This window comes from Dysidea avara, chromosome 2 (assembly GCF_963678975.1).
Source record: "Dysidea avara chromosome 2, odDysAvar1.4, whole genome shotgun sequence".
Taxonomy (NCBI): Eukaryota; Metazoa; Porifera; class Demospongiae; order Dictyoceratida; family Dysideidae; genus Dysidea; species Dysidea avara.
In genome coordinates, this window is record NC_089273.1 from 42765775 (window position 1) to 42776391 (window position 10617).

Consider the following 10617-nt stretch of genomic DNA (forward strand, 5'->3'; position numbering starts at 1 on the left):
TCACTTAACCAATAGTCCTTGTAACTTTAGAGCCCTACCAAGTCCATCAAAATAGCGTTTGGAATAAAATGCAGCAATTCCTCTTTAGTTTTAGTGACCAAGGATATGTAGTATTTCTAGTAGTGTGACATTGCTCTGCACACTTGTTTGTTTGCAACAGCAACTCATCAAAAAATTCTACTGGTAGAAATAGACAAAGCAGTTCATCATAGCATTTGCATCCATAGATTCCGTAGTTGGCCCAGGAAAAGAACCAGGAAATGGGAAAAACTTTGGTGCATACTCTGATCTTTTTGATTCTTTCCAGTGCCAGTTAGTTTATCCCGCGACACTTATTGTAACTACGGTTGAGAGGTGCACCTGCCCCCCTCAGCCTCTTTGTGAAGTACTGTGGCTAATTTCTGGTGAATCACTGTGACTTCTTCCTTGTGTAACAGCACCATATCACAAATTGTCCTTGCTATCAAAGTTTCTTACAAAGGTACAATCCAGGAGCTACTATAGGATTACTAATTACTATATTTCAAAGTCTAACTAATTTAGAGTATAACTTGTTGTACCTTCACAGCTAATTTTAAATCAGAAATGTAGTATTAAGTATGTAGTAGAACCAAGGCCGTTGCACACTCAGTGCAGCTGTTATTATCCATTTAAATGCCAATGTGCTTGATCTTTGTTAGGGGTAAGCATGGCACTATGGTGCCCTGTTTTTATCCAATCAAAGTCTGATCAAGTGATGGAAGAAATAATATGTGACTATGCCTCTGCTAAGGACTTTTCAGCATGGTCTCAAGGTCCATATTTCCATATTCTATGATTGAAATCCATAATAACCATAACCGTCAGTGTCTTGCTGAACTACATTATGTTGTGTGTGTGCATACGTGTGTACATGGAGTGTTAGTGTGTGCATGCTCGTGTGTGTGTGTGCGTACTTGCATTGTATGTAATTATGTACGTGTGATTAAATGTTCCAAAATACCAATTGTATATCCATGCCATATGTGGCTCAGCACCCTTACAAATCTTCTGAGCACAACATGTTACTTTCCTAATCTTAACACCAGGCATCATGTATATGGTTGTGTAATTGCAGTGATGACACAGCCATGTCGTGTACTGTAGTTGTGCGAGCTTAAGGGAGGGATACTCTAGTCTCAATTGGCTACTATCTTCCTTTTGTGTTTCAGGAGGTACGTAAGAATGGTTCTGTTGCTAGGGCTAGGTGATATTGGAATTTTAGTGCCTGATACATTGTATAGAGCAGTACCTTTTATTGTGATATTGATTAGTTGACTGTTCTATTATAGTATATCCAAATCTTTTGCAATAATTTTGGTCCTAGTTCTTGTCTTACCAGTCAGTAGCTACACATGCATTATCATGGTGCAATATAGTCTTCTGGGATCACAAGAGCTGTCACAAAAACTTATTAACAATCACCTGAGTTGACCAGTTAGTTTAGCGTAATAGCCACATGATGATGGTCTTGGTACAGAAAGTTTGCATCAAACTTTTATCTCTTTTGCAGTCCCAAGCATCACTTTGCTAGAACGAAAGTGGTGAACATTCTAGATGCACTACTTCGTATTTCTGTACAACCAAAATGGTATAATACTGTTTTCTTCTGCACTCCATAACTTTGTCTTACTGTGTAATTCTAATTAAAGCAACCACACAATTTACAGACTAACTGCCTACTGTGCAGTTACCAGTTCTCTCTCTGACAAATATGTAACAGGAGAACTGGACAAATTTCTACAGTGTAAACTACTTTTTCTTGATAGGCTTTGTACGTAGCTTGCCAGCCTATACTGAGCGTTAACAAATACCAGTGTACATGTATTGTTCCTTACAATGAATGTAGTTTGTACTATACACCTTTTGATATGTATATCAAACCACTGTATAGGCAGAGTATAGCAAACCGTGGTCAGCAATAGTATGGCTTCTAATATATGTGCACACTTGTGCAGCTGTGCGATCTTGCTTTTACATGTGCGTATTATGGAAATTGCATAATAATAAGTTATTCACTGATATAGTATTCTAACCCATTTTTGGATGCTGCACATGTGTACATACATACATACATACATACATACATGCATACAAACATACATACATACATACACACATACATACATACATACATACATACATACATACATACATACATACATACATACATACATACATACATACATACATGCATACAAACATACATACATACATACACACATACATACATACATACATACATACATACATACATACATACATACATACATACATACATACATACATACATACATACATACATACATGCATGCATGCATACATACATACATACATACATACATACATACAACATACATACATACATACATACAGACGCACATACATACACACACACATACAGACGCACATACACACACACACACACACACACACACACATACATACACACATATGTACATGTGAATTATAGTAAATTATATGGTTTCATTTCGTCCATTGTCTTTCCACAGATATCAGGAAATAGTTGTTGACAAAGAAGCACCTGAAACAAAGTAACATACAGCACAAACTCTTCCTAGTGGTATTTCGAATATTTATTATTCCATGTTAAATAATTTGTATGGTAATTATCACCCAGTGCAACACTTTAACACTCCCGTGAACTGGGATTTAATATACAGTACAGTGTAGCTACTTACATAAGTGTGATGTGTTTCACAACAAACATACATATACACTACACACACACACACACACACACACACACACACACACACACACACACACACACACACACACACACACACACACACACACACACACACACACACACATACACACACACTGACACATACACAGTGCAACCAGAATGGATTGTTTACAAAACTCAAACCCACAATTATTTACAACATGTACACCTATAAAATTTATGCCAACAATCTATGCACTGGTTTTCTAAATAACGTTGTTCAATTTTTTGGAAAAGGTCATACACTTTTGGAGGCCTTTGTGACAACATGTAATAGTTATCTGCACAAAACAGCCAAGCTGTGAGAAAATAGTGTAGCCCCAAAAGAACATTTAAAAAGCCATTTTAAAATTTGTTATCATCACCTTTGATTTCACAACTTTTTTCACCCAGACTTTTTAAGGCTGTACCATTATTCATAGCTTGGCTTTCTTGTGCAGATTTCACTTCTTTCTGTACTTTGGTCCCAAAACCAGCCTATGGCTGACTTTGGAGTATATTTTTACTCACATTTCTTATCTATACAGACACAATGATGATTGTTGAAATGCATGCTTTACTTGAATGTTTTGAGGTGTAATACTCTAATAGAGTGCCCTTTTTTTGAGGATTTCTAATAGAACAAACATAGAATGTTCTAGTACTTTCTTTAGTACATAAAACTATGAAATTGTAAACTTTATTTATAAGCAGATTTACTAGAATTTCATTTATAAAGCAGTAAATAAAATAAGTGAGGTGATCAGCCAAGAGAGCAGCAGTTCAGTGGTTAAGGATGCAGGTGTTAGGTATATAACTGGACAAGTTTATGAACTACTTTTGCTCGATAGGCTCGGAGCTTCTCACTATACTGAGCCTAGTTAGCTCAATCCAGTTATCTGGATGTTGTCTCCACTGTATATACGTAACATCTGGCTCTTGTTGGTCATACCTACTGCCTTGTTCCTTTCTGTTATAGTGGGGGCGTATATAGTGAAGTGTAGCTAGGTGTATGCATGCATGTGTAACTAAACCTGAGTACGTAATATAAGTCACCTGGAGCCTTTGTCTAGATTTGTGCCAAATGGAGACCTCGATATGTGCCTTATGAAGGATACTGAGTTGGGCAGCCACCTCTCTCTGCAAAGGCTTAAGGAGGTACACAACTATGTCCTATGGCTGCTACCATAGTGATAGTATTCTAGCCTGGTATGCTTAGTGTATTGTAATTACAACAAGGAATGAGTAGCTAACCTGTAAAAGTTTAGTATCACTTAACACATGATCTGAATGGTCTGTGACCATAATTCCAGCAAAAGGGTCACCACGTACGGTAGCTGAGATATGAACCGCCAAAGAGACGTCATGAAAGATCAATCTTCATCTACAATTTTCCACGGAACCCTTCTAAAATTGTTTCAGGTACTCCTACTTACCTTCTCTTAAACAGTGTGGAAGTAGATTTAAAATGTTCCAAATTTTTGCCATCCACTCCGCTGACTAACATTGTAGAGAAATTTTTGGATACCCACAACAGCCAGCTGAAGATTTTTTTTTACAGCATTTGCCCCTGCTTATTTTACTGCTGTCAACTGCAAAGTTTGAGGACTATCGGACACAAATGAAAAGGTAGGTTCAGATTTTGCAATGATGTGGATTCTTGGGGGTGTGTACATGACAAAGGAATATAATGCACAGGTAGTACCCATCAAGTAATCAAAGATTTACAAATTTTGCACAGGTCCTAGAATAGTGACAGTGAGGAAGAGAAACAAAATATATGGTGCCAGTTTCTTTGAGGGTTTCATTGTATCATTTGGTGTCACCGTCAGCATTTGATAACAATCAACTGGATGGATTTGGCTTTGGCATTTACTACTAGAAGCAGAGGTAAGAGGCTCATTCAAATGGATACTTGTTTAGCAGCAGGTTCTAATTGATAATCATCAGTCCAGTAAGGGAGATGGTTTGAATGTGTAATACTACACTGTCAACAATACAAAGGATGCATGGAACTACAAGGCCACTATGAAGTGAGCACAAGCCCCATATAGTAAGACTAAGTGTAGGTTGTGAATAGTACAGAATCAGGTCTTCCCATGGTGAACACATTTCTCAATTTAGTGTTGGGAAATATACCGATATCATTTGATTTTTGCCAATATCAAAAAGTATATGTTTATCAGATTTTGATATTTTGATACGATATATCATGGGATCTGAATTTACTTTAAAACATGACTTTCCATTACTTTCAGCAACTTTCAAATCACTATTACTCTTAGTACAGCCACCTACTATCAAATTATGTAAGAAAACCAGCAATTTATTCATGCAAATTCCTGTTACAATATCTTATCGAAAAGTGTCAATATCAGCCAATTTCAGTAAATGTTGTTTCGATATTGTATCGTTCTGAAAATCCTGGTATTGCCCATCACTATCTCAATTTGATGGCTTTCAAAAAACCATTGTTTGGATAGCTACATACTGAGTAGGCAGGAGTCTATTATGCCTTTTTGAGCTTCCAATTATTCTTTCTGGTAATTCTTTTTTATTCACCTATTTTATTCACCTACTGACTGCTCTATTAGAGTATCTCAATCGTTTCAACTATTTTTATACTTGCACTGTTTCTTTGGTGTATCCAGAAGATTTTTCCATTACACTGCTAGAAAAACTTATAATTTTGCACCAATTATTCCTAGAGTTCATCCAATTATTCTGAAATATTCCCCACTATCTATTATTCCCAAAATTATCCTGGCATAACAGACGTGTCTCTATTTCTGAGCGAAGTGCTGCCAATAATTTTTGCCTCCAAAGCTTCATTCATACCCCTTCATGCCTTGTGCAATAAGTCACAGAATTCTTCTTCAGATGATCAATTCATTCAAGAGTTGCATGGCTTAAGTTATTAGTTACAAGACAACATTTTTGTATATAGAAGTGCCTCTCCCATAATATGACATTGCAGTTTTCAAAGCTACTTTCTGTTGGTTTAGTTTCTCCAGTCCCACAGTATCTGATCTGTGTTCCGCACAGATAGCCTGTCAAGGACTACTTAAAATTTGGATGTGTGAACTCTGCAGTCATTACCCTGCTCAATGAGCTACAAGATAATATTTTTAAGTTGGAAGATATATTACCTCTGAAAGTCTGCCTGGAATGCATCTTTTGAAGTTGTATGTCAGTTCTACAATTACCACTGATTATATGCAGGTTAAAAGAGAGTTTCCTAACTTACAAGGTTTATTAATTGTGTATATGATACATATGTATGTCTGGTCATTAGTAATAAACAATGAGAGTATGCTTTAATACACAATGCACTATACAGTGCACTACACATGTTCCACTACATTACACCACACACGCACACGCACACGCACACGCACACAGAGTTCACTACAATACAATATACTAAATACAGTTACACACTTATATACTCACACTGACGTATGCATATACACACAACATACAACTCATCAATCCACAGGCCCATACAAGACTGATAGGATAAGCTGTCTTGTAGTCTACTCCTATGAGCTTGTGATTGTTCATCGACAGTGTGACAATGTTTTTGTATTAACTGGAATATCTTGTCCTCAGTTGAAGTGTCACTCAACTAAATGTGTGGATAACAAGGTAAACAATCTACATACATCAAAGAAAGGTTGGATCTATAAATCCACACTGTAAACTCAAACCATAACAGGTACACTGGTACACAAGACAAAATGAAAGGGACAGTAGGTATGCACACATGAGAACACTGTATACATGTGTGAAGGGTGTGCTGGTGAAACATATGTGTAGCATCAATAATTTGGCAAATAATATATGAGAAATGAACTGACAAATAAAAACTTACAGTTGTAATTTTCTAATTTGCTGCTCCAACAAATCAATACCCTTAGCTTCTTGTGAGACTTCAAAACATCAACAGTGATACTGGTGAATAAGAACTGTAGGTAATAAATTAGACTTCCATTGAGAATAATTGTAATGACACTGACACATTCCATATCATGTACACACACACACACACTCACACACACACACACACACACACACACACACACACACACACACACACACACACACACACACACACACACACACACACACACACACACACACACACACACACACACACACAAAGAGACCAACATACATCTACTTTACGGACCAATGCTAGAGTGCTCTGTTCTTATCGTTCAATCATTATCTCATCACTTGCTCCATGAATTATTACACTCCATACAATCACTAACAAACTATAGGGAAATACTATATAATACTAACTATAGGGAACTACTAATACTAACTATAGGGAAATACTAATACTAACTATAGGGAAATACTAATACTAACTATAGGGAAATACTAATACTAACTATAGGGAAATACTAATACTAACTATAGGGAAATACTAATACTAACTATAGGGAAATACTAATACTAACTATAGGGAAATACTAATACTAACTATAGGGAACTACTAATACTAACTATAGGGAAATACTAAATTAAACTGGATGTAATACCACTCAGTACACTAGTAGTACTTCAACTAAAACTGCTCTTATTTATTGAGTACTAGAATTAACCAAAATGATTTTCAGTACTAGAAAAGCATTAGTTGCTTTATCAAGAATGTGCAAAAGATAATTTAAGAAATCTTTATTGGGTATAGCTATCCAAAAAGGATGGTTTTACCAAACATGCATGTATGCATGGTGGCATATTCAGAGGTTGCCAACAAATGAAAATTGCACCCCTGTACTTTGTACTTATCATCCATGGAGCTGTGCTATTATTACAGCTGTTTATATAATTGTGCACATAAATATGCAGCTGTTTGTGTGCACATAAACACAGCCATTGTACTAAGTAGGCTATATTTATTAAATTAGCAGCTTAGTTTGATACCAAGGTGTAACATTGCATGCTCATGTTTTGACTCACCCTGTCCAAAAGTAGGGTTCACTCCTGTTGTTTATAGCAGCCTGCTAATTGGATGTACTACAAATATTTTCGTGTGTACTCAAGCATGATCAACATAAGGTTTCCCTAATGTACTATCAATATTTTCATGTACATTCTGTCATGAATAACAACACAATGTTTCCAAGGTTTTAACCCTTGAAGTTTGTTGGCTTCCACCTGGAAACCTATTTCCCACACATTTCAGTTGCTTTGTAAGCGAATTCAAAGCATGGAGTTTATACTCTGGTTACAGTAGCAATGACACGAGCACTTAATAAATTGTTAATGATCAGAAGCAATATTATTAGAGAATGTATATTGTAATATTGCTTAGATAGAGTATAAGGTGCTGTACTGCAAAAATAGGGCACGTAGGTACATATATATCTGCCTTCATTTTCAAACTTTCATGACCAATAACTTTTTATGCCATTGTATATACTACATCCATGCAAATTTTGGCTCTTTAATAACTTGTTGGCATTATAATATAAAATGTGACAGAATTTTGGACAATCACTCATATGGTCACACATGAAATAATCAGAACTTTACCATTGAGCAAGTGCCTGTTAAGAGTAGGGCGCAGTTTTAAATATATATTTCTAAATTTTTCTTGTAATTTAAGGTATTAAGGATGGATTGCTATCATTAACAAGTAGCTTTGCACTACAAGACTTGTTATTTAGTATATTAGGTGTCAAATGCTCCCATATGGTTGATTATGTGAAGTTTGGTCACAAAATAATGCATCTGGAATGTAATGGGGTGTACACATATTTCTTACAAGAAGTATGATCTACAAAAACATGTATTATGGTCTTACATATCTAATATTACATAGTTACGCCAAGAGTTATATAATAGTTGTGGAATATCCAACACTACATAAGACTGGACAAAATGAAACCAAAAGGGCTTCTTAATACCATTAACTAGTGAATGATCCCACATGTTAACTAAATTAATTGCATCAGTATAATTATATAAAATCTATTTGGAGTTTAACAAAAGCCCTATAAGTACTCATTAAGCACTTCCCCACTGAAGACCTGCAATTCTATTCTGCAAAAGCCTTTAGGAAGCTCTTTGGTTTCACGCAATCATCTTTAGACCTTTATGATGTAATGTTAGACACTCCCTGCCATAATTATTACCATACGTAAGTGATATGTAAGTGCATGGCATTGTTTGTATATATTATACAGAAAATATTGATAGATTGTTTTGAAAACAATGTAGATTGAATGTCTTTATACAGTTGAACTGACTATGATGGAATTGGATATTATGTACCAATATGATCATGACGTGTGGGCAGTTTTAAAGATTGTTTATTAAGCTGACACAACAAGCAACTGACCCATGGCCCACAGCACTAACTGACCTAACTACCCAACTCGACTAATTGAACTGACCCATGGCACTATCCAGTGTGGTGAGAACAGCAGATTTGATTGCACTAAGCTCATTTACTGAACACCAGAGCATTAATTTTGTATTATATTCAGCCTGATCAGAATCTTTTATAGTCTGATCCATACAACAGACTATAAAAATAGATCATACTTCTTGTAAGAAATATGTGACTGGGCTTGCAGAAACCATACATATGACCTATTATACAAAAGGTACTATAAATCTGCACCTCACAAAGAGATCATACTGTATTGTGTACTATACAATGCCATACACAATAATTTATATTATTCCTCTCCTATATTCTCTGTGGGTTAGAATATAACTATAATTTAGTTATGGCATAAAAAAATTGTAGCGATGGTAGAAAATAAAGGTACATTAATTTCGTTATTGTATAAAACGCCTGTGCATAATACATATGGTGGATACTAATATCTAAACATATGTAGTATCAAATGCTGTTTTGTATTATAATACTTGCTGTACTATATACTAGCTATATAGGATTGTTTTTATTAATTTGGTTACTCAGGATGGTGGTAATTTAAATAGTGGAAGATGTAAAGATTATGTTGTACTCTCGGGTGTGTGTCCTTTGATACAGATACAGTACCTTACATGGATTTACTTAAAAATATATATATATAGTAATAATGTACCACTGTAGTGGTTCATAATAAAGATTATCTATGTTTTTTACCAAACACACACCTAAATGCCACCTTGAGGAGCTTCCCCAATCACAAAAGAAGCTTCAAAAGTTAACTTGTAAGAAGAATAGGTCTGCTGGAAAGTGTGAAGTCAAAAGGAACTAACATATGTATTTTTTAAAACATCTGAAATATGCCATTTCTTTCATCTCCTTATTATTTTATTTCCACAGGACTAGAACAAAGTATGAGTACTTTTAGGGTGTACAAAGTACATAACTTTCCTTCCTAGTATGTCTTTCTTCTCCTCCATGACCTATTTTTAAATGCATATTACTCCTATTCTCAAGCAAATTTGCTTCTTGTAGGTTCACTTTTCCATGATTGATCTAGCTGCACAAGTGTGCATGTGTATTATGATAAATCATATTGCTGACCACTGCATGCTATACAGCATACACTGCCTATATAGTTGGATATGTCAAAATTGTGTAATAGTAAGGAAACGATACACAGGTGCTTGCTAACTCTGATAATATTAACTGACTACTGAGCAGCTATACTGTACATGATGACTAACTTAATATATGCATGTTTAGTACTGTGTAGTATCAAGCATCACCAGTTATAGTTTCTACCATATCCATTGAGTCCAAATAGAGATCTCTAAGTGTTTAACATGCTGGCTTGTTTGACTCTTGTTTTTCAGTGATCTCTATTCCCATGTTTTTAATTGTTTACACCAGTTTTAAATGTTGCATGTGTTTCCTCGAAGCATTCACTTCTTGAAAGTGTGGATCATGG

The 10617-nt window shown here is 35.4% G+C and overlaps 1 protein-coding gene and 1 long non-coding RNA gene across 5 annotated transcripts in view; one reads left to right on the forward strand and one right to left on the reverse strand.

Moving 5' to 3' along the window:
- The window catches only part of LOC136247382 (uncharacterized), a 50674-nt gene extending 47988 nt beyond the window's left edge, over window positions 1-2686 (forward strand). For all 4 annotated transcript variants that reach the window (XM_066039061.1, XM_066039062.1, XM_066039060.1 and 1 more), the window contains one exon: window positions 2532-2686. The gene's annotated coding sequence lies outside the window, so the exon portion shown is untranslated. The remainder of the gene's footprint in view (window positions 1-2531) is intronic.
- A 3353-nt stretch (window positions 2687-6039) lies between these two features.
- On the reverse strand, window positions 6040-7014 carry LOC136247383 (uncharacterized). The gene is made up of 3 exons (XR_010697462.1): window positions 6942-7014; window positions 6624-6703; window positions 6040-6377 (listed from the first exon to the last, which is right to left on the reverse strand). It is a non-coding gene; the product is annotated as an uncharacterized lncRNA (long non-coding RNA).
- Between the last annotated feature and the right edge of the window lie 3603 nt (window positions 7015-10617).